Consider the following 25251-nt stretch of genomic DNA (forward strand, 5'->3'; position numbering starts at 1 on the left):
GGGTTAGTAGCATTTCCTGGAGCCCCTGGACATTCTGCTCACCACAAGGAAATCTGGGGTGACCTCACTGACAGCCCAGCTTACTGCCCATTTCGGTGTCATTCCTATTTCCCTCAGGGAAGAGTTACTGGCAGTGCATTGTTTAGTGAACTTTAGGATGATCCTTAGTGGCCAGCTGGCTTTTCAGGGGGGTGGTGGGCTTTTGTTTGTCCCTGCCGACCTCGATGTCGTACCCCCGCATCTGCTCAGTGCTGCAGTATGACCCTTACCCTAGAATGCAGGATCTTCAACAGCTCAGGTGTAAGCTCTGCAAAGTTAGATGAGGCAACTGGCTGAGACCCATCTCTCACTGGAGGAACGTCTCCGCGGGTCAGAGCTCCAAAATACCTATAACAAAATAGTTTCTGCAAACACAGCACATAGGCAAAGAAATTTTTGCTTGTAAGGAACTAAGTATACAAGGTCTGTCCAGAAGGTATCCAGCCATGTAATATGAAAAACAGAGATATTTATTGAAGAAGATACAAGAAACATTGTACACAGGACAATGACATCTCAGTCCCCTTCAAAGTAGGCACCTTGGGATCTCACACAGTTCTCCCAAACACCATCAGCTGCCCCATCATGTTTTCCTGAGTCTTATCAACAGTCTGAAATCTCTTCCCTTTCAAAGGCGATTCTAGTCTTGGGAAAATCCAGAAGTCGCAAGGTGCCAAATCTGGGCTGTAGTGGGGCTGAGTCACCTGGCTGGTTTGATGTTTCACCAAAAACTCTGCATGAAGCATGATGCATGAGCAGGCACATGGTCATGATGAAGCCGCCAGTCACCAGTTGCCCATATCTATGGCCTCTCAATCATCCAAACAGCTTCCGCAGAGTAATGTTCAGACTTAATGCAAAGTCTGATGCAGACTCATTGCTCTACTCACTCATTTTGAATGTGACAGCCACACAATACACATGCTCAGCCAACAAGGTCGATCACCGCCCCCTTCCCCCTCTTACTAGTAAAGTGCAGGCGTCATTGTTCACACATGCTCATTCTAGTCCACTTTCCTTGGCTGTCAGGTTACATTGATTTCATGTAAACAGTTCTCATTCTATTAACAATCGCTGGACTTTTCCCAGACAGACCTCATATAGTTTGTCTTGGAAATTCTTTGTGGAGTTCTATGCTCTAAACTGCTGCAGGTCTCTTAGTCACATGAAACCATCTGCTAACAGCTTTTCTGTGTATGAATAGATGGAGAGTGCTGTTGGTCATGATCTTCTTTTTCACTGCTGTTGACCTGCAAACTGACTCTTCATGGATAGCTAAAAAATTTATAGCACATGATATAACATGGGAGCAAGCAAGCTATAAGAATGGAGTGTTTTCTTACATAAATGTCATTTCTTACGTTCAAGAAATGCCATTTTTCGTGGTGTAAAATAGCAGCACAAGAACAACAAAATGAGGTTTTAAACTATTGTATCATATAAAACAGTGTGCCTGAGAAGCCAAAAGAAATCAGTCTTCTGACACTGAAGTTCAAGCTTAGAGATAATGCATAAAATTCAGAATGCAGAACTAAACAGGCATCATTACAGCAAAGCAACCCCATTTCCATCTCTTTTTATGAGCAATCACTGGCTTATTTTCATTCCATTTATAAGAAGCCTCATTGTGGCCCAACCCAGGAACATGAGCACATTGTCCCAGAGCCTCTGGAAGCCTCCTCTCAGTCTGCATTGTGTGTGTTCCCCAGGTGTCCACACCTCTTTCCCACCACCACTCAATCCACCTACTCAACCTCACCTTCTCCCTTCCCCCAACCCACCAGCTCTGATCAACAGCCTCTCTTACTCTACTTTCCTACTTGAATGCTACTACAGAGGCCGTCAAACAGTGAAAACAGACTGAAAATTATCTGGGAGGTCTGGTAAGCTCCCAACTCCTGTCCCAAGTCCCAGTCCCCCAGTTGCCAGGAGGCACTTTGTCTAAAAAGCGATTTCAATGCCGAGAGACTTTCTGTACAAAGCTGTTTCAGTCTGGCCAGCAGCCACTGTGTAAGCTCCTTCCACTGAGCAGGTTCTGGGGGCCCTCCTGACAGAGGGCACCTGCATTTGAGGTGCACTGTTTGCAGCCAGGCCAGGTGTTCGGCAGTCCTTATGGACTCCAGAGTCCTTCTGACTCTGTTGTGCCTCATTTCTCCAGAATGCAATATGCACTGTGTGGACAAGTCAGTTCAAAGAAACATGAATGAGAATTAAAATTTCCCTAATGATAAAATACAAAAGGTCACTGGTTGGAGATCAAGATCAAGTTTCAACAACAATGGAGGAAGGAGTCTCATGAAAGGAGTGAACCAGCTTGGACTAGTCCCACAATTAATTCACCCTGTGAGCCTGTGAGCCCACCACAACCCTCCCCTGGGTGCACTGCTGTCATCTAGTGGTGATGCCAGAGACCGAGGCCAGGCTGTACATGGGGCAAAGCCCTGCCAAGTTCCACGATTCTGAACTTTTCTTTCCCCTGGGACAGTGAGCTGGGGTGCAGGGATGGTTGGAGTGTGGGTGTCCTGATGTGAGGTGATAATCCGACTTAATGATTGCCCTGGGACAGTTTGCCTATTGTCCTGGCATCCTATTGCTCGGTCTGGTTTGCTCAAGGGCATCTCATCTCCACTCGGTTTGATGAATTTATGTGTAGAGTTTAAAGCATCAAAGAAATGAGAAAGTTGAACATCAAAGATTGTGCTAATCCATCCCAACTCCCAGGGTGCAGTGGTGACAACCTCCTCACAGTCTTCCAAGACCCCCCCACCCTTCCACTCCAGCCCCTATCTCCACCCCCAGTGGAAACCAGGGCTGGAGGTGAGGAAGGAGCACGTACTCGGCAGCCCACTGGATGAGGTCCTGTGGCTGGGTCCGAAGGGCGGCTTTGGTAAATTGCTTCAGCAATTCCGGCAGCTCCGGGGGAATGCATATTTGCTTATCCATCTGAGGCATTGATTGGTTGGCCTATTGGCAAAGAAAAGAATAAAATGGGAAACTCTGAATCATCAGGTGACAGGAATCCTGGACAGGAGGGTCCCCAGCCTCTTTGACACTTCAGTAGTGGGGAGTTCATGACCCTACCAGACAAATGCATTCTATTGGTCCACAGCTCTGAAGTTAGAATGTGGTTTTACTACTTCTTGCTTTTTGTTGTAAATAATTCTCTCCTTTGACATTAAAGAACATACAAAACATTCTTTCACTGAAAAAATAGAGATCAATAAGAAATAAGCAAAAAAATCTTCTAGTGATATCAACCTAAATACTGGGCATCTCCTTCCAGAATATTGTCAGTGTAAACTGTTTGTGTGCATCAAAGTGGGGTCATACAAGACAGCTCATGAACTCCACAGCATATCGCCAACATCTTCCACGCTGTGCAACTCTTATCAGCCAATTAAGACTGGGGCAAAATCTGTTCTGTGAATCCTCTATTATTTGGCATTAAGTTGCTTACAAATAAAAATGAGCATTAAGTAGTCATTTGATGAACATCTCTCTTTACATCTATAGGAACTTATCTATTCCAGTTGTAAAAGAGAAAACTCATACATTTCACTCAGAAAGTTCCAGGATATGTTGGAACAAAATATGAAAATCCATACATACTCTATGCACAAACAACAAATTAAAAGATTTTGACTGTATTTAGTGCAGAAAGAGTCTAGGTATTCTGAAAAGCCCTCCCTCAAAAACCACCCAGGTGTAGACAAATCCCAGCAAACAATACCTTTCAATTTGCCTTGTTAAGTTGCAAGAAAATGAGGGAAATCAGCAATTGCTCAAGTAAAGTGAGTAAAGTAGAAACAGAATGATAAGCAAATGACAAAATTAGGGGCCAGTGTTGATGCCAGGAACTTGGAACTTTCAGACAAATGGCCAGACAAGTTGGGAACAGACTGGATCTGGGGCCCCCAAAATGGAAACAGCTGAACTGAAGGACTCTCATACCACTGTCCCCTTCCAATTTGAGACCCTCCAGAGTCCACACGCCCTTAGGGTGAAAGGGTCGGACTGAGAATATCTGCCTATTGGCAGGGGGAAGTTAGAGAAATCCGATTCCATTGTTACTTCTTTTGGGGGGCAAGATAGTTTCCTACAAATCTGTAACCACAAACTAAATCTATGCTCTAAATTTATAACACCCACCAACCCTGTCTTGTGCAGCTCAGTGGATTGAGCACGGTCCTGCAAATCAAAGAGTCACTGGTTTGATTCCCAGTCAGGACACTTGCCTGGGTTGCAGGCCAGGTCCCCAGTAGGGGGTGCACAAGAAGGAACCACACATTGATGTTTCTTTCCCTCGCTTTCTTTCTCCCTTCCCCTCTCTTTAAAAATAAATAAACAAAATCTAAAAAAAGATTATAGCACCTACCAGCCTGGTTGGAAAATCCCAAGACAAAAAGTTAGAGAGGCCTCAGTTTATTAGTACTCCATTATATTTTACTTTATGTTCTTTTATTTGGAGGAAGAGGAGCATAAAGATATTAATTTTAGACTTTGTGAAAAATCAAGTATGCACAGTAAAATTTCAAGGATAATACTATGAAAGTAATATCACCACCAAACTGGCAAAGGAGACATAAGGAATTAGGAACAACCATAGCAAAACAAAACAACTTGTTAATCAAAAAGAAGTAAGAAAGGAGAGGGAAACATAGGAAAAGTGTATAAATAACATAGTAGAAAAGATTCCATTTATATCAGGAAGGAAGGAAGGAAGGAAGGAAGGAAGGAAGGAAGGAAGGAAGGAAGGAAGGAAAGAAGGAAGGAAGGAAAAGAAACAGTGATACAGAAATTACCAGTGTATTTTTGAAAAATTCAGCTATAGGCACATCTGAAATGATGTAACGATGTGGGAGGACTGTAGGTAAAAGCACATATGATTAAATAGGCAAATGATAACCAAAATAAAGTTAATATAGACGTGTTAATACTAGACAAAAGAGACTTGAAGGCAGGAGGCATCATTAGGAATTAAAAGAGTCACTACATAATGATGAAAGCCTCAATTTGTGGAGAGGACAGCTGTAGACACCACCATGTGTGAATCTCGTGACGCTGGCTGGAAAGGCAATACACAGTTCAGGGTTACACGCATTTTCCCAGGGTTATAATGAAGAGCACCAATGATAAAACCCAAATCCGAAAGCTCTTACCTGTGTCAGGGAAGGAGAGGGTGTGGTCAGGAGATGCAACAGGGGTCCCAACACTATAGGTGATGCGCTGTGTTTTAGCTCAATGGTGGCTGCCCACATGTTGTCTCATTACTTTTATGCCTATACTTACATTGTGCATTTTGTTTTGTGTGTATAAAATATTTCATAATTTTAAAGTTACTAATACAAGTTGATTGTCTCTGGTAAGTTTTCAACATATTTTACTTAGCAAAGAGCATTGCTTTATTTTGTTCACATTGTCTGCAAATGTATTTTTAAAAATCTGGTAAAATATACATAACACACAGTTTTTAGCTTTATGTTATGTGTCTTAAGTGTCCGTGGACATTGAGCACATTCACATTGTTGTACAACCGTCACTACCTTCCGTCTCCAGAACTTTTTTCACTTTCACAAACTGAAAACTCCGTATCCATTAAACAATAATTCTCTATTTCCCCTCCTCTGAAACCCTGGCAACCACCATTCTGTTTTCTGTCTTTATGAACTTGACTCCCCTAGGTACCTCATGTAAGTGGAATTGTAAAATGCTTGTTCTTTTCTATATGGATTATCTCACTTAGCATAACGTGCTCAGGGTTCGTCCATGCTGTAGCATGTGTCAGGATTTGCTTTCCTTTTAGAGCTGAATAATATCGCATTGTCTGTATGCACCACATTTTGTTTATACATTCATCTGTTGTTGAACATCTGGGTTATTTCAATCTTCTTGCTATTGTGAATATTGCTGCTGTGAACATGGGTATACAAACATCTCTTTGGGTTCTTGCTTTTAATTCTTTTGGGTAGTACACTCAGAAGTGGGATCAGATGGTAATTCTAACTGTAAGTTTTTGAAGACCTGTCCTACCGTTTTTCACAAGGGCTGCACCCTTTAACTGTTCTCATATATATGGACAAGGTCTTTGCGTCCTGCAGCTCTTTGATTGCTATTCTGAAGGCTCAGGTGGCCTCATGTAGATGAAAAAAGGCCCAACCCTAATGAAATAGGCTTCCACGACAACACTGATCATGATTACCCTTGCTCACCACAGGCTAGACAAATAAAACCTACACTTCACCCAATTACCTCTCTAGCAACTGTTCTGTGGCCTCTCATCATTTTTTGGCCAAGGAATCCCTACCCATGCAAATTCTCCATACCTGTTTATTGTCCTTTCTCAATCTTCAGTTCTTCTTTAATCTCTCACAATTTTTTCTGCTCTCATCATTCTATTGTTTCATTAAAAGTCACCAATTACATCTGTTAACTTCTGACATGTGCCAGATACACTGTTAAGTATTTTGTATACATATTCTCACTCAAAATATCCTTATGAGGTAGATTATAGTATCAGCATTCTACAAATGATAAACTAAGAGAGAAAAACTTTTGAAATGACATGTAACTAATAAGAGGCAGAGGTAGGATCTGAACACACAGCCGGAGGTAGTTAGTAGCCTGTTCAACATGACTGTCCTGTCCCTCTTGAGGCTTTCTCTTGACTTGATGGTACACACCATTCTTGCTTTTCTGTTTTCCTCATCTCCTCTGTCACAGTGACTTTTCTTCCTCCTTCCTCTTGCTAAACCAGAGTTCACAATCTTCCCAAAGTTGAGTCTTCAGCATTCTGAGCTTACATCTTTCCACTGCCCTTCTTGCAGAGCTCATACCCTCTCACGGCTTCCCCTACCACAAAACTGTGCTGACCTCTCACTTACGCTCCCATTGCACACTTCCTCCTACCTCAAGGACACATCTCCACAAAAACTCATTCTCCCTCTCCCAGCTGAGTCCCAGATTTGTTTCTGAACACACTGTCACCATTTTCTCAGTTACTTGGCATTAAAGCCCTAGGACCATGCATTCTCTTCAATCTGTTGAATCTGCCACTAAACCCCATTGATACTTCCTTTGAAATATCCTCCCTTCTCTAGTTCCAGTCCTTTGACTTTGATTCAGCTCCTTGCCACCTATTGTGCAGCCTCTTAGCTGGAATCCTTGCCTCCAGTCATTCTCTGGCCTATTCTGGTCACTGTGTCTAGATAGATCTCCTATGCCTTCGTTAACAGGTTAGAGAGCCCTCTCTTAAGGCAATTATATCCTGATTTTCGAGGTTTTGCATGAGTCTATACATATGATTTTCAACATAAATTTTCTGCTAGCACTTAACACAAATTTGCAACACAAAGTTTACTGTGGCTTCTTTCCAACAAATTATCCATTCAAACCTCAGCACTTTCTCTTCCTTTGTTAGCCATCATGTTTTTCTCTTTTCCTCAGGATGTTGCTAATTCTGGTTTCCTCTTCCTTTTCATCTATTCAAACCCTACACACCCTCAAGGTTTGTCTTGAGTCCATAGTGTGCCAAAGGTCCTCCTAGAAGACTTACTTGCGTATGATCAAACATTATTTGTGATACATTCTACTTTGTACAGATTTCTAAAGCTGAGCTTCTTACAAGTGGTCATGGCAGAATATGTTAGAGGTGTGCCCCAGAGATTGGTGGTTGTAAACATTTTTATAGTGATACAAAATTTACAATCATTCTACGCCCATTCACAAATTTAAAATAGTTGAAAGTCTACTTGGATACTGTTTGGACAAGTCAGTAAACTCCCAGATTTCAGTAATTATTGTTTGTGTTCTTAAGGTTTTATGCAAAGCATCCGCCATTAAAGATGCTTATAGAGGATTTTCCCCTTTAACCATCATGTTAAACCGTAATTCTGATTATTGCTTTAATTGCAATGCATTATCAGTTATCATCTTTTGTGAATATGTGTTGCTTTTTAAAAAAGATTTTATTTTTAGAGAGATGGAAAGGAGAGAAAAAGAGAGGGAAAGAAATATCGATGTGTGAGAGAAACATTCACTGGCTGCCTCTTACAGGCCCCCACTGGAGACCTGGCCCACACCCAGGCATGTGCCCTGGACAGGAAATTGAACCAGCGACCTTTCTCGGTTTGTAGGCCGACACTCAACCCACTGAGCCACACCAGCCAGGGCATGAATGGGTGTTTCAAATATTTAGTTCTTTAATTTGATCTTATTTTTCACATAATTTTCTCCCAATAAAGAAGGTATATGTACTTTCATCAAAATATAATTGATTTTTTTCATTTTTAAAATTATGATTTGAGCCCTGGGCAGTGTGGCTCAGTTGGTTGGAGCACCATCTCATAAACCGAAGGGTTGTGTGTTTGATTCCCAGTCAGGACACATGCTTAGCTTGTGGGTTCAGCCCTGATTCTGGTGAGTCCAAGAAGCAACTGATGGATGCTTCTCTCTCACACTGATGTTTCTCTCCCTCTCTCTCTCTCTCTCTCTCCCCCCCCCCTCTAAAATCAATAAACATATCCTTGGGTGAGTATTTTTTTTAAATTGTGACATTTTACATGTATGTATATTGATATATTTTGGCCTTTGATGCAAAATATCCAAAATCTGATTCTTCATTAATTTTATAATGACATTATTTGTTTATAGAAATAAACAATGTTTGTTTCTAAAAACAAATAATAATAGAAAATACTTTAATTGGTTCAGTAAAGAAAACTTCAACCTTTAAAATCTTATGAAAAACACCCTGGCTGGTGTAGCTCATTGGATTGAGTGGAGGCTGAGAACCAAAGGGTCACCAGTTCAATTCTCAGTCAGGCACAGCCTAGGTTGTGGGCAAGATCTCCAGCAGGGGGCATGTGAGAGGCAACCACACCTTGATATTTCTCTCCTTCTCTTCCTCTATCTAAAAATGAATAGATAAAGTCTTTAAAACATCTTATGAAAACCACTTTTCAAAATATTTTAACTGTACTTGAGTATAAAGAATATTTATATTTTGTGAAAAGCTAGCACTTCAGTTATTAAATTAAATGATAATACTTCTGAAATTCCCCCTTATCAAATACTTACTTTTTCAAAAACTTTATGACTTATAATAGCTTAAGAAGATAGACCTTATTTCCTTTGAATATTGATTTATTATAGTCAGAAACACCTATGTCTCCTTAAGTACTTTACATGTTATGTGTCTTTCTACCATAAAGTATAATTTAAATCTAAATATTAATCATTTTAACTATATTATTATAGTTGAATACTTTTTAGAGATTCATAAAACATATGCACTTAAAAATATAAAGTTAAAAATATATAAAGCTAATAAATATATATAAAATTAAGTCACTTATTAGGCAATATAGTGAAGTTTATTTTGAATTTGGATGTGTTTGCCTTGATCATTTTTTCCTTTTTCTGCCTAAATAACTCATTATCATTGAAAAGTTATCAAATGAAAAAAATGATGGTGCCAGGTAAATTATGCCAGAGCCTTAACAGAAAATGTCTATATTGTACAGAGAATGTCTTAAGGCAGTAATTCTTAAAGTTTGGGGCCTCAGCACCCCTCTACGCTTTTCAAAGCTATTTAGGCCCTGACCAGTCTGGCTCAACTGGTTGGGCTTTATCCCACAGAGGAAGAGGTCACCAGATCTATTCCTTGTCAAAGCACATGCCTGGGTTCTGGGTTCGGTCCCAGCCTGGACTGGAGAGGAGGACGAGAGGTAACCAATTGATGCTTCTCACATGGATGTTTCTCACACTCGTTCTCCCCTCTTCCCCCCTCTCTATAAATAAATAAATAAATAGTTTTAAAAAAAGTTACTGAGGACCCTAAGAACTTTCATTAATGTGTGTTATATCTATCAATATTTATCATTTTTTAAATTTAAAAATATGTATTTACTTAAAATACAAATATTTTTATTTGTTAACATAAGTAATGTAACTTTTTGAAAAATACTTGTTTTCAGAAACAAAAAAGCCCTTAGTGAGAACTGAGACATTGTTTCACATTTTTGCAAATCTTCTAGTATCTGGGTTAATAGAGAAGAGCTAGATTCTCATATCTGCTTTGCATTCAATCTGTTGTGCTATCACACATCCTGTGGCTTCTAGAAAACTCCACTGCACAGTCTTAAGAAAAAGAGAAAGATATATCATGTCTTTGCAAAACTACCAGAATAGTTTGAACCTTGTGACTCCTAACCCACCAAAGTCTCAAGGATCCTTAGAGGGCCCCAGAACCACACATGGAAAACCAGTGTTTGTGAAACTGTGTGCAACCATACTGACAAACACAACAGTAGTTGACATCAGACTGGTCACATACTTAAGAGGTAAAGGTCACATACTTAAGAGGTAAAGCCACAATGTCCCTACAGTGATAAAATCACTCATTTACTAACCTGCCTGGGAAATGACATTAGGAGCTAAACTAAGTAAAGGAAGTAAGAGAAGCGCTGCTCTGGAGCAACACTAGGAAAATGCCCGGATGACGTTCTCTGGGAGACTGATCCATCAGAGCGCTTCCTCGCATAGCAAGGAATCTGCAGATGGAAGGGACGGAGATGGGCTAACAGCTTATCTAGTCGGAATCCTCTAAGAGGAATGCTTGGAAGAATATGCTTTGCCTAAAATTACCAAAATAAACGACTCAGGATAAAGTATTTGGGCACTTTACATACTTTAAAACAAATCAGATTTTCTGGGTTATCCAAGCACAGTGGTTTCCATGCCGGTGGGAAAGCTGTGATGACCAGAAGGTGAGGAGGATTCACTTCCTCTCTGTTCTCCATGGCCTGAACACCTAAGATGCAACTAAGACATTGTTCTGTTCACGTAGAGCTCTCAGCTATGCATTTGCCTGTAGATGCAAATTCCACATTAAAGGACGTTACTAATAAAATCCAAGCAGCTATGGCTCAGTCACTGCATTGTTGTGGCTTAATGCAAAGAAAGGGTGAGATGTTTCCTACCAAGGTACCAGCAATGGAAAAGGGTTTTCTGGAGGTTAGGACCTAAAGGAGGAATTTTTAAAAAATGATTCTTATTGAAGAGTTGGAGAGGAGAATTTATTGTCTTTACAAAATTGGCTTAACACTTTTTGAGGACTGGAATGAATTTAATCAAAATTGTGAGGAATGTGTGAAAATATAACGAAGTATACAAGCAATGCTCATGAATTCCAAGGAAAGGTGAGGTTAGAATTAATTCAGTGGGGGGGTTTGACTGATAGTCTAACTTTGGTCCTAAAGAAGGCTAATAGCAAACATCTGCTAAGCGTCACATTATTTGGAAATACATGACATGCAAAAATTCAAGTACATGAGAAATCCATTCATGTTATCATAAGAATTTCAATGAAAGAAGAGATAAATTACCCGGATTCTAGTTAATAGTGAGAAAGGAGTTTCTGTCAATTGGGGAAAAACCAATAAATAGCCTTGTACCACTCGCAAAGACCCATCTGTGGGGCCACCTTTCTCACCGATGGTGACTACAAAGCTGAAGAGAACAGCACTAAAAAGTTTTGATCAGGAACTACACGTAGTCATCTCAACACAAAGCAGGATACAGCAAATGCATGATAAGAAAGCAAGCTTGATTCCTCCATTAAAAATAGTAAATATTTCATTTAGAATATTACATGTTTAAATAAATCAAGCACTAATATCTTCACTCTCATTCTGTATTTTCCTTTTTATTGTAATTATGTAAATATATATCCTGCACTTTTCATAAGTACCCTATGCACCAGCAACACCCTGTAGTTCACCCTGGTGTGCATCACAAATATTCTCTCTATGGGCCGTGGTATGAGCAAGGCTGGGGAAGCCTGCTGGTACAGTGCAGTGACAAGTACTTCTGTTGAAAAACGTCTAAGTTCTGTTTCAGTCTTTTTTAAAAATATTTTTTAAATATTTTATTTATTTATCTTCAGAGGGGAAGGGAAGAAGAGAAGGAGAGAAATATCAATGTATGGTTGCCTCTCATGAGTCCCCTGCAGGGAACTGGCCTGCAGCCCAGGCATGTGCCCTGACTGGGAATCGAACTGCGATCCTGTGGTTCATAGGTCCGTGCTCAATCCACTGAGCTACACCAGCCAGGTCAGTCTTTTAACATTACGTGTTATAAAAGAAATGCTGGTGGTTACTGAAATCAACTTCTGGTGAAATCTGAGATTTATATCATTAAAAAATGTTCATTAGAAGGTGAACTGTGACAAACTAATTGTTAAGGCAACAACTAACTTCTATTTTAAATGACTCAACTGTGGTATTGATTAGAAGCCAGGAAGAAAGTTCGACACAAATTATCACAGCAGATGAACTTCTTCTGATGACAGAGAAATTTTGATTGCAGAGTTCATATAGTATCACACAGACCAAAGACACTTGGTATATTGTAAAGAAAATAGAAGCCAAGGAAATGAGAACACCTAGCTAACCGCTCACTAACTCTCTTACTGAAACAGCATGATAAAGCGATGTAACTTTCTATTGGTTTGTAACCAGAAGCTGGGATCCCCTGGAGAGAATTGAAATTGTTTGCTGGGGTTGGTAGAGGGAGCAGGGCCTTTAAGAATCTGACACCTATAAACAAACAAAGCAGGAACAAAGTTTAAGATGGCCATGTGATTCTAAGATCCAGATAACCTGAGAAAGCTGAAGAACCAGAAAATAGGCTTGTATCAAGTCAGGCTTCATTTCATCGACAACCATTCTGGATACAGGTTGTTCCTTAGGCCTCGCTCTACCTTTATTTATGAGACGATAACATAGTGGCAATCTTTACAACACCACCCAGTGCTGCACATGCCAACCTTGCATCGCTGCTACTCTCTAGCTCCTCCTGCTTCCACAGTGATTGTTGCCATTCCCCAACAAAACAGTTGTTTCTTATTTAATCTCCACTGAATGCCTTTCCCTTCCAGCCTGCACCGCCCCGGACTATTGTCCTCACTCTCAGTAGCTGCAGTCATTTCCTACCTGAGATCAAGGGTGTAGAAGTGAATCACACTGCCATTCTCTGCCTACTTCAGTTTATCTCTCTGATCTTATATTCTTTCCTCTACCTCTTGAGCGTTTAGGTTTTGCCTTGTCCAAGACCTGAGCTACAGACTTTGACTGGTACCCCTCTACATGCCCCAGAAAATTTCCTTGTTGCTGCCTCCCTGGCACCTTCTCTTCCAACAAACAGGCACAGTCTGGCCATCTCTTATTTATTTTTCTTTACCCTTGCTACCCTTCCTTTGGTCTAATTCTCTCTTTCAAACCTCCCAAGTGCTCTAAGGACTGACTTTTTCCACATGATTCCTCCTTCTTTAAGCCCTGATAAAGCTTCCATTCTGATGATTGTCCTGGAACTGCTTTCACAAATTCAGATGTCATTGAAGCCTCAAGGGCTATAAATCCAGTGATTTTCCCCATAACACTTCCTGGGATCTGTTTTGCATTTGAGAAGTTGATCACTCTCTCATGAAGCATCGTGTACCTTTGGACGACGCTTATACAGTCTGTTATACAGTCTTGCTTGTCCTAAGTGTCCGCTGTTCCTTTTTCCTTTCCCTTTTGTTCATTTTTGTCTCTACCATCACTTTGTCAAAGAATTTCCTAAAGGTCAGCCCCTGGCTGTTTGTTTATAATCCATATATTTCTCTCTCAAATAGTTTTTATAAATTTTGGTAAATGTTCTGTGTATACCTAAAACAATATTTCCTCTGGAGCTGTTGGGTGCCGTGTTCTATACATCAGAGGTTTAGTTACGTAGTTCAAATCTTCTATGTACTTTACTTTTTTCATCTGATAACTCCATCGGTTACCGAGATAGGTATGTTAAAAACATCTCTGGGGTAGTTGTTTTTCTTTTAGCATTTACAAAAATATGTTAATGAATGCTCTTGAATTTTGTAAATATAATATTCATTATACAATCAAACATATGGAATCTGAGTTCTGGCCATGATGGATGCACAGGTAGAAACCCTTCACTTCTTCTCACGACCAAAAGGAAGACAACAACCAATCTAAAATCAACAAACAACCAGAAATGCCAGAATATTAAACTGCATGGAACTCTGAAAACTAAAGAATTAAAGAAACTGTCAACCAGATCAACCAGACAAATGTGCACAGACAAAGAAATAGGGCCCAAATGAAAGAACGGAGCAAAACTCCAGAAAAAGAGCTAAGTGATATGAATATAGCCAACCTATCTGATGGAGAATTTAAAGCCCTGGTAATCAAATGCTTACAGAACTGACTGATCACAAGGTGAATGAACAAATGAAAGACACCCAAAGTGAAATAAAGCAAAATATGAAGGGAACCAGCAGTGACAGGAAGGAAACCAGGACTCAAATCAACAATATGGAACAAGAAAGAAATAAACAATTAACCAGAACAGAATGAAGAAACAATTCAAAAAAGTGAGAAGGGCTTACAAACCTCTTTGACAACTTCCAGTGTTCCCATATCCAAATTATAGGGGTGCCAGAAGGAGAAGAACAACAGCAAGAAATCAAAAACTTATTTGAACAAATAATAAAGGAAAACTTCCCGAATCTGGTAAAGGAAATAGACTTCCAAGAAGTCCAGGAAACCCAGAGAGTCCCAAAGAACTTGAACCCAAAGAGGAACATACCAAGGCAAATCATAATTAAATTACCCAAGATTAATTTAAACTCCCAAGATTAAAGAGAAGGAAAGAATCTTAAAAGCAGTAAGAAGAAAGGAGAGAATTTCCTACAAAGGAGTTCTCGTAAGGCTATCAGCTGATTTCTCAAAAGAAATCTTGCAGGCAAGAAGGGGCTGGAAAGAAGTATTTAAAGTCAGGAAAAAGAAGGACCTACATCCAAGATTACTCTATCCAGAGAAGTTATCATTTAGAATGGAAGGACAGACAAAGTGCTTCCCAGAGAAGGTCAAGTTTAAGGAGTTCATCATCACCAAGACCGTATTACATGAAATGTTAAGGGGACTTATCTAAGAAATTGAAGATGATCAAAAACTATGGACAGTAAGATGACAACAAACAACTATCAACAAGTGAACCTAAAATAAGAAAAACAATGAAAACAAAAACTAAGCAAACAACTAGAACAGGAACAGAAACAGGGAAATGGACATCATATGGAGTATTTTCAGTGGGGAGGGGGAGGGGAGGAACAGGGAAGAAAAGGTACAGGGAAGAAGCAGCATAATTAGTAGGCATAAAATAGATGGGGAGAGATAAAAAATGGTATAGGAAACTGAGAACTCAACTTATATGTACAACACATGGACATGAACTAAGAGGGTAGGAATGCTGCAGGGTTGGGGGGGTGCAGGGCAGAGGGGAGACAAAGGATTAAAAATTGGGAAAACTGTAATAGCATAATCAATAAAATATACTTAAAAACATATGGAATCTAGTGGAACTAGGTTATTTTATAGTAACTGAACTACAAAGCAGAGCCATGAACTATGCAGAGTCACTTTAGTAAGAGAATCAAGGATGACATTATCTTTCAAAGCTTTCTCTGTAATACTAATTTCTTTTTTAAAATTGTTTTGTTGTTGTTCAAGTACAGTTGTCTGCATTTACTCCCCACCCCAGCCATTCCTCCCTCCCTCCCTTGCTTCCACCCTCTCCTGGTTTTGTCCACGTGACCTTTATAGTTGTTCCTGAAATACCTTCCACCTTTCCCCTCATTATGCCCTCCCAGCTCCCCTCTGGTTACTGTCAGTTTGTTCTTAATTTCAATGTCTCTGGTTATGTTTTGCTTGCTTGTTTGTTTTGTTGATTAGGTTCCACTTAAAGGTGAGATCATATGGTATTTGTCTCTCACTGTCTGGTATATTCCACAGAGCATAATGCTCTCCAGTTCCACCCATGCTGTCCCAAACAGTGGAAGCCCCTTTCTTTCTGCTGCATAGAATTCCATTGTGTAAATGTACCATAGCTTTTTGATCCATCCATTACTGATGAGCACTTAGGTTGCTTCAGCACTTGGCTATTGGAAATTGTGCTGCTATGAACATTGGGGTGCATAGGTTCTTATGGATTGGTTTTATTTATTCTTTTAGTTTTGTCAATTGTTGCTTGATAAATTTTTCCGCTCTGCTATTAGGTGCATACATATTTAAGTTTTTTCAATCTTCCTATTGAATTAACCCTTTCATTGTGTTATTGCCCCTCTTTATGCCTAGTTTTACTTCTTTTAAAGTCAACTTGATTTGCTAGTTGGTTTGCTTAATTTTTGCAAGGTATACATTTTTCCAAACTTTTCTCACCATTATCTTTGTATCTTTTTGTTTATGTGTCTTTTGGAACCAACTTTAAGAAACTACACTCTGAAAATTGTGTCTGTCAATTGTATTATATAGTCCAGTTACATTTAGTATAAATACTGGTATGGTTTTTTAAACAAATTTTGTTTTCTGTCATTTGTTTCTTAAAAGTACATGTCCTTCACATCTTTGGTTACATTTATTCCCTTATAGTTTATGCTTTCTGTTACTGTTGTAAATAGGATTATTTTCTTAATTTCTGTTTTTATTCTTTTCTTATCTCTTTAAAGCAGTCAAATATTTTTTACTATTCCAACTTTTCTCTTCTATTAGCCTTTTTAGTTATATATTGTTTTATTATTTCTTTACTGATTACCCTAACAATTACAATTTACATTCTTAATTTATTAAGTCTACCCTAATACTTTTACTTCATCAATAATAACAATAACCTTATAACAATTTAATATTTTTCTCCCACCCATTGTACAATTACCATTTATTTCTACATACATTATTGTGGACATATGAGTTATTTGTAAATAGTCAATTTTCATTTTTCTCACTTCTTTAAGCCCATGTGTTCTCCTTTCCTAATGGTCAAGGTTAAACCCTTAATACTCTCTGGGCTTATTTTCTTTCAGGTTGAAAAATTCTGTTTTCAATAGTGCAGGTTTGTGGGGAAAGAAGTCTATAATTTTTTGTTTGTGTAAAATGGATTAATTTTGTCTTTCTTTTCAAAGGATATACCCACTGATTATAAAACTAGGTTAGGAACTTTTTCCTGGCAGTTCTTTAGGTCTGTAATCCTACTGCCTTTTTGTCTCCAGCGTTGGTTAAAAATAAGCCAAATGACTTTTAGTTGTCCCTTTGGAGGTAATGCACCTTTTTTCCTCTGGTTTTATGCTTTTCTCTTTATCTTTGATTTTCATTAGTTTCATTATGATGCCCAAGTGTTTCTAGGTTCTGCTGAGCATCTTGGCTGTGTGGGTTGATGCATTTCATCAACTTTAAAAAGTTCTCAGGCATTGCTTCTACAAATACTGACCCTACTCTTACATTCTAGAATTCTACACTCTCTCTCCTGATGTCCTAGGACATTGATTATATCTATTTTAGGCCATATATAGTCTGTTTTGTTTGTCCATTTTTTCCATCTGTTGTTCAGTTTGGATATTTTCTGTAGATCTCCCTTTAAGTTCCCTAACCATATTTTCTGCTTTCCAGGCTGCTGTTAAACCTGTTCAATGAATTATTTTTTTATACTCACCCAAGGACATTTTTTTCTCACTGGTTTTAGAGAGACGGGAAGGGAGAAAGAGAAACACCAATGAGAGAGGGAAGCATCAATCAGTTACCTCCCATACAAACCCATGCTGGGGACTGAACTCACAACTTAGGTATATGACCTGACTGGGAATCAAACCTGCAACCTTTCAGTTACGGTATGACACTCCAAATAACTGAGGAATACCAGCCAGGGCTATTCAATGAATTCTTAATTTTAGATATTGCATTTTTTTCTTCTAGAGCATCGAGGATTTTAATAAAATATAATCTCTGTGTTGAAATTCTGCCTGTCCGCTTTTGCATTTCTTCTGTTGATTTTCTTGAATATGTTCTATATAGGTAGTTTAGGGTCAGTGTCTGATGACTTCACTGGTTGGATCTACCTGTGGGTCTCGTCCCTAATGTCTTTTTTCCTCTTGATTCTAGACACACTTTCTTGCTTCTATGCATGCCTCGTCCTTTTCAACTATGTCAGACATTGTGTAAAAACTGAAGTGTTTGGATGCCTTAAAGTTCTGACCTGTCTTGCCAGTGGTGTTTGACTACTCCATAGTAAGTCTTTCGGCAGGGGTCAAACACAGTCCTCAGTCCACATCCAAAGTTGGTGAATGTCCCCAGGGAGGAAAATGGCTTGTGATCCTCAGCGCACCTTGGAAGGACTCTCCACACTAGAAGTTTTAATCTAGTCCTCATTGTTTCTAAAGGTCTCTGATGTCTTTACAGTGTTCCTAAAAATTACTTTTCTAGATTTTTTTTAGTTGTTGCAATGGGAGCCTGGAGCTGCTTCAAACTACTCTTTTCTAGTTGGAGGTAGAGATGCTTTAGTTAGTTTTGTTTTGCTTTAGGATTTAACCAGAGCTTTGTGGCAGTGACTCCCAAATCTCCAGCTGTAAACTCTCAACCATGCGCACTTGTACCCACCACCTACCTACTCTATAGTTCCCCTGTCCCACAAAAGCATCCAAAACAAACGTCTTTTACTCTTTCAGTTGCATCAGTCTGATGTATCATAGCCCTTTTTGATTCATCCTTCTCTTCCATTCCCCACTTCAGTGCTGATGAACTTTAAAAAAAAAATCTGTCAGGAAAATAAAAAGGAACATCTTTGCTTTTTTTTTTTAAAGAAGGGGCTTAATTTGACTTACAATATCGTTCAGTGTCTTCAATTTACAAATGACAGAATTGATGTACAAATAAGTGAAGGGTTTGGCACAGTTTCTGTTGGAGTTTAATCAAGAACTCAGGTCTGCCTCATTGCTCTTTCCACACTGTCCCATGCTGCCCCTCTCTGAATAAGGCAATTGCACCTCTTTCTTTCTTATCAAAGTGATGCCCTATCTGACTTTCAAGCTCCCCTTGATTTGTTTGACTCATACTATCTTGCTTCTCCAACTTTATTTCACATAAGTCTGGAATTTTTCTATCTTGAGCCCGCCCATGTCCAAGTCAACCCAGATTTGGATGCTGACAACGAAATTGCTGAAAGTAGTCCCATATGACCTTGTCTCCCCACACATTGTTTTGAGTAGAACTTTTGGCTCTGTTGTTAGTAAATTTCCCCAAATTGCTTGTATATCATGCTAACACCACCTCTTGGAAGTTACGAGTTCTACATTCATTATTTAACAAGTGAACCTCTTTTGATTTATCTTAAATTAGCCATGCTTGTATTTCAGTGATTTCCCCTAGGTTCACATCATGGTACACAAATCCAAGGCTACCATGTACAGACTGCCATGTTAACCGTGCTTCCTAAAGCTGTGTCGCACGTCCCCTGATTTGGGAATCCGGTGTACAAATTTGGAGGCACCTTAGCCTTTTCTTTTGTAAGTGCATGCAAGTCTCCATTTTTCAGAGTAAAGTGTCAGAATACCCCCACATCATTTTCACCCACTTCCTCAGGCTCTCTACTTCTGACTTCACTGCAGCTTTTCCATGATCCAAGGACTTAATGCATAAAAGGGCTCTGAAGGGTGAACGTACCTTAGTTTTCAATACAACATCAAGGCTATGCTTCTGTCCTGTTTCTGTTACCCTTCCTGATGATGTTCAACATTGACTTGTCTTTTCCAATAGGTCCCATAGGGTGGATTGAGCTGTACTTAAGAAGCGCTCTTGACTATAAGACAGGAGACCAGGATTCTGGTCTTGGGCCTATCTCTTACCCATTATGTGATCCTGGGCAAATAATTAACTTAACAAAACTTAAGTGTCAGGAATACTGCTGAATACAGGGATAAAGAAATACATGAGTCCCACACCCTGCCCTCAGATAGCTCCCAGGCTACTGGAAGAGACTGACAGGAAAAAAAAATCAGTGATTAAAACAGAGTTTAATAGTAAGTATCCACAAGTCTGCACTAGATATAGGTGACCAGGTAATCTCCTAGGTAAGGAATCTAACTTAGCTAAAGGTAAAAGGAGATCAGAAAATACTTCCCAAAGAGTTATGATATTTAAACAGAGACTTGAGGAAAGCTGGTTTCTTGGTTGCTATATTCTCAGCCCCCAGAGCAATGTCAGGTACAGAGCAGGTACTGCATAAGCATCTGTTTACTGATGAGAGCAAGGAGGGAATTCTCTGTGGCTAAGATGACTTAGACAAAGGTGGGGAGGTGTCAGAGAACAGGGCGAATTTAGGGAACTATGATTAATTATGGAGGGCTAGCGTGGAGAAAAGGGGAGTATTTGGGCCTAAGGCTAAAAACACAGCCCAAGTTCAGAATATAAAAGGCCTGGTATGCCAAGGTAAGGCTTTTGGACTTTCTATTAAGTGCAATAGGGAGCCACCAGAGAATCTGAGAACTATAGTCATGAAATCAGATTTTGATTTTACCCTGATGCTCCCTCCAGTTATCCATTTACTGCCTCTTCTCCAAACTCACCCTGCAGTGCCTCCTCAGCAAAACAGAACTAGACCTGTAAAATATTTCTCGTTTTGTCAGTGGGCATAATGTTCAGCTTCCTCAGGAGAGGGTGCGAGAAGGATACTGGGAGAGGAAGGGGTTCGTTGTGGGTTCCCAGGTCCTTTTATCAGGCCTGGGAACATGCAATTTCTCCAGTGCTAGGATCCTGCAGTGCAGTTTCTCCAGCATCTGCAGGACGTGATCTCTTCAGTGCCTGACTGCTGTACCGTCCAGTCTCCAGCAGTTCCCAGCTTCCCTAGCACCTCTCTTGGGAAGCTTTGTAGCAGAGTGAAGCCAGTGAGTCAGTCCCCTTTTCATGAATGGCTTCTCCAGGACTCCAGAGAGATTTTGGCCTCCTTGGCACCTCAGCAATTTCTCTGCCACCCAATGAGATATGGTCACACCCGTGACATCAAGCTCTTAGAAGGTTGTCTCTTTGGGATCTGTCTCTAGGGTTGTGGTTGCGGTTGGTCCCTGTATCTATGTATGCTTGTATCTATATGTGCTCTTTATGTCTTACTAAGCAACCTTCTATTACTCCAATCTCATTATAGTTAAACACTCTTTCTATTGAACTTTCTTTGTTAAACTTTTTATTGAACTTTCTTTGTTATATGATTCCTTTCTCTGTTGGACTCTGAAATAGGCATTGATTGACAGAAAAAGGAGTGGACCAAAGCCTCAGGCAGGGATTCTGGTTAGGAGAACATGGAAGCACTTTTGGTAACAACTCTCAAGCACTGTTGCCCTGAAAAGGGGTTGCAATGGGGAGGGATAAGAGAGACAGGAGCTACAGGACTTGGTAGCCACTGAGGGAGGAAGAAGAGGAGAGAGAAGAGTTTAGGGTGACTCCCCACTTGTCCAGTTTGGGGGACTGGGCCGTTGGTGGCCCCACAGTACAAATGGAGAGCACTGAAGGAGGAGCAGGTCAAACCCTCCTCCCTTGTTCCCACACACTGTCAGGAGGGCTGTGTCCTTCTGAGCCACAGAGACTTAGCATTATAGGCCCCTTGGGTTGGAGAGGCCCAGAGCCCAACTTTTATGCCTTTGAGTAATACGAACCACTTGTTCATTTCAGATCAGAGAAGTGGGGAAAAGTCCATTTTAGCTTAACATTTCATGAGAATGATGTTTTTGTAAAGTTCTTTTCCATTCTTAAAGCTTTCAGTATGGTAGGCCCTCCTCAATCGCCCATCCTAGCCCCTCATCTCCAGCTCTTAAATTCAACCAATTTCCTCTTTTTTTAAACTCACATCACTCCCAATCAGAATCATGGCCAACACTCCCAATCAGAACTGTAGCACTCAACACTTCTTTTAGCTGAGTGGTAAAGAATTTAGGTCTCATCACATATGGAATATAGATTCGTTTCTGGAACCTCTCACTTGGTTTTATTGGTGTGGGCTAAACAGGGCTTCAGTTATACAAATGAGGGGCTCCAGTTACCTGAATGAAAGGCTCCAGATGCCAGAATCCCAGAGGTAGTGTCTATGAACAGCTCTTGGAACCTAAGACCAAGCAACTGCATGGACTTGTTTGGGTTTGGAATAGGAGGTGGTGGGTTTTGGACACATGGTTACTGTTGCTTGGAATGCACTGGCCACCTTTTCACAGGTGTTTCGGATCTCAGCTCAGCTTTCCCTGAGCTCTCCCTTAGTTTTATCGTATCGTCTCAGAGCACCACTTACCCAACTCGCCTCACCAGCATTTAGCTCCAAGTTTAAACTACATGTGTGATTCTTTTAATCCTTAGGACCACCTGCCTCTCCCAGTGGACGGTAAACTTCAGGGCAGAAATGCTCAGTTACTGTTCACTATAGTCTCACTATAGCTTGGTGCCTGGAATATATATAGTCAGCGCTCAAAAAATATTAGGAAAATGAATCAATGATAGCTCTTTATAAAGTGCTAACCATGCTCATTGGTCCTCATGACAACCCCAGTCTCCTCCCCTACCCCCCACCCTCGGTATTCTTATAACCAGGTTACAAAAGAAAAAGAACAGGTTTGGCCAGTCAGTGAGGTCCGGGACTCTGATTCCAGATTCTGTTATGTTTCCAAATCATTGTTCTCTGTGTAAGAAATCACAAATAGTAGTTCTTGGTGCAAAAATACAGATATAGTATGGGCAGAGAACCAAAAGCACCCATGGTCATATTCTCTTAGAGACCATAATCCCCTGCTCTTGTTCAGAATCCAGGTGGGCCCTAGGGCAGGACTCTTCCCTTAGACCCATGCAGCCCCTGGCGTGCTCGCCGCTGTCCCCTCCCTCCACTTCCCTTTCGGGGTTGCTACCTGAGGTTCGCCCCCAAATAAGCTGTCTGGCACCAGCTGACACCTGGTGCCTGGCCTCAGGCGGGAAGTGCGGTGAGAGGTTCGGTGCCTGGCACCCTTGGCAGAGGGAAAGCAGTAGAACTTGGGCAAGGTCGGTACCGGCCTTGGCTTGGAGCCACAGAAGAGGTGGAGCGAGAGCGGCCTTTGTTAGAGCTTAGCCTTCGCCTGGCAACACTGACGCTCACTGCCCTGCCTGGGAACCGTGGGGGAGGAGCTGAGGAGCGGAGGGGCGGGGGCGAACGTCACAGAGCAGCCCTTCCGCCCCACCCACCCTGCCCCGCCCACCCGTCTCACTCTGCCACGCCCCCTGGGCCGCTAACTCCTGCAGGTTCTGCGTCTCCAGAGTCCTGCCAGGGCGTCCTTAGGAGAGACTGGGAACAGCTGAGGGTGTTTGCTTGTGGTGGGAGAACCAGGTAGCCTGGCCGTTTAAGAATGGGGCTGGGGCCTTAGGAAACCTGCGGGGATGTGTGGGAATTTACAGTGGACTTTTGTACATTACAGAGCGGAAGTGGAGGAGCTTAAAATGATCTTTTGGTTTGTGGAAGGTGGGCAGGGGACAAGTCCTTAGGAATAATATTAGCAAGCATTTTTGAAGTACAGGTTCTGTGTGTGTGTATGGGCGCCAGTATGAATCCTAAGTACATAGCGCCTATTAACTCGTTTAATCCTTAGGACCACCCCAGAGGCAAGAACTATTACTGTGTTTACTGAGAGATGAGGGAACGGCAGAGTGGTCAAGTGACTTGCCCAAGATCACAGCAAATGTTAGACCTAGTATTTCAACCCACATTTGGGGGTTCTAGATTCCTCACTCATTATCTATAATGCTAAGAAAGGGGATAGTGTTACTGTGGTTAGGAATAGAGCTCCAGATGCCTGAAGCTACAGAGAAAGAAGGAAAATATTCACTATGCGCAATGGCATCAAAGTCTCCCAGTAATTCTGGAGAGAGATGTTTACCTTCGTTTTAGAAATAAGAAACAGGCTCAAAACTCTGAGTAACTTTCCTATGGACGCACAGCAGGCAGTAGGGCCAAAGAGGACTCTAGGTCTAATGATTTTAAGATTTTGCTTTTTTAACTCTCGAATAGGCCCCCATCCCTCTCTGGTACATCCTTTGTCACTTTACACCCATTTAGAAAAGTCCTCTCCTGGACTTCCACCAAGATGGAGGCATAGGTGGAAACACTGTGCCTTCTCCCACAGCCAAGTTTGAATACAACAAAGGTTTGGAGAACAAAGACACACCCAAAGACCAGAAAACAGAATTATACGGAAGTCCAATAACTACGAACCATTCAACGGGGACGGTAAGAGGGCCGGAGCCAGCAGCGGAGCAGGGTCGGGCAGGACAGATCCCCCGACCTAGGTGCGCAGGCAGCCCAGAACCAGTCGGGGTGTGGGGCAGACTGACCGTGGGCGCACATTCGCGCACAGTGAGACGGACCATGCAGGCCCCAGGGGGCGAACCCGCTGGTGGAGGGCTGATGGCGGTGGCACACTCGAGTGCAGTGGAACGAAATAGGTGGGCCTGGTGGCGGTGGCAGCTGTGGTGCTGGTGGGGGCCTCGACGGCAGGCGGCAGGCAGGACACAATTGTTCCTCTTTGACCTCGCCCCCACATACAATGTCACAACCCATCGACTTAGTTGCCCTGCGCTAGTGAACACTTTAGGGCTCCAATCCTGCTATGGAACAGGCACGAACAGCCCAAAAGATGGCGCAAGAAGAACTCAAAGTCCCAGAGCCGATAACTCTCAGCGACCGAGAAATTGCCAGCCTCTCAGAAGCACAATTCAAGACACTGTTTATCAGGATGCTCACAGAACTGGTTGATTATAGTCACAAATTAGAGGAACATACGAAGGCTAAACTAATTGAAATGAAGGGAGATGCCCAGGAAACCAATAGTGATAGAAAGGAAACGGGGACTCAAATCAATGGAATGGACCAGAAGGAAGAACTAAACATCCGATCAGAAAGGAATGAAGAAATGAGAATTCGAAAAAATGAGGAGAGGCTTAGGAACCTTCAGGACATCTTTAAACGTTCCAACATCTGGATTATAGGGGTACCAGAAGGGGGAAAGAAACAGCCATGAGTGGAAAACTTATTTGAACAAATAATAAAGGAGAACTTCCCCAGTCTGGCAAAGGAAATAGACTTCCAGGAAATCCAGGAAGCTCAGAGAGTCCCAAAGAAGTTGGACCCAAGAAGGAACACACCAAGGCACATCATAATTACATTAGCCAAGACTAAAATGAAGGAGAGAATCCTAGAAGCAGCAAGAGATAAGGGGACAGTCACCTACAAAGGAGTACCCATCAGACTGTCAGCGGATTTCTCAAAAGAGACCTTACAGGCAAGAAGGGGCTGGAAAGAAGTATTCCAAGTCATGAAATCCAAAGA

At 41.2% G+C, this 25251-nt stretch overlaps 1 long non-coding RNA gene across 1 annotated transcript; it reads right to left on the reverse strand.

Annotated features, from left to right (window-relative positions):
* Positions 1–273: 273 nt before the first annotated feature.
* Positions 274–22999, reverse strand: LOC118974507 (uncharacterized). The gene is made up of 3 exons (XR_005063917.1): positions 22805–22999; positions 2876–3003; positions 274–387 (listed from the first exon to the last, which is right to left on the reverse strand). It is a non-coding gene; the product is annotated as an uncharacterized LOC118974507 (long non-coding RNA).
* Positions 23000–25251: the final 2252 nt, after the last annotated feature.

This window comes from Sturnira hondurensis, unplaced genomic scaffold (assembly GCF_014824575.4).
Source record: "Sturnira hondurensis isolate 20B ecotype Veracruz unplaced genomic scaffold, ASM1482457v3 Scaffold0001390, whole genome shotgun sequence".
NCBI lineage: Eukaryota > Metazoa > Chordata > Mammalia > Chiroptera > Phyllostomidae > Sturnira > Sturnira hondurensis.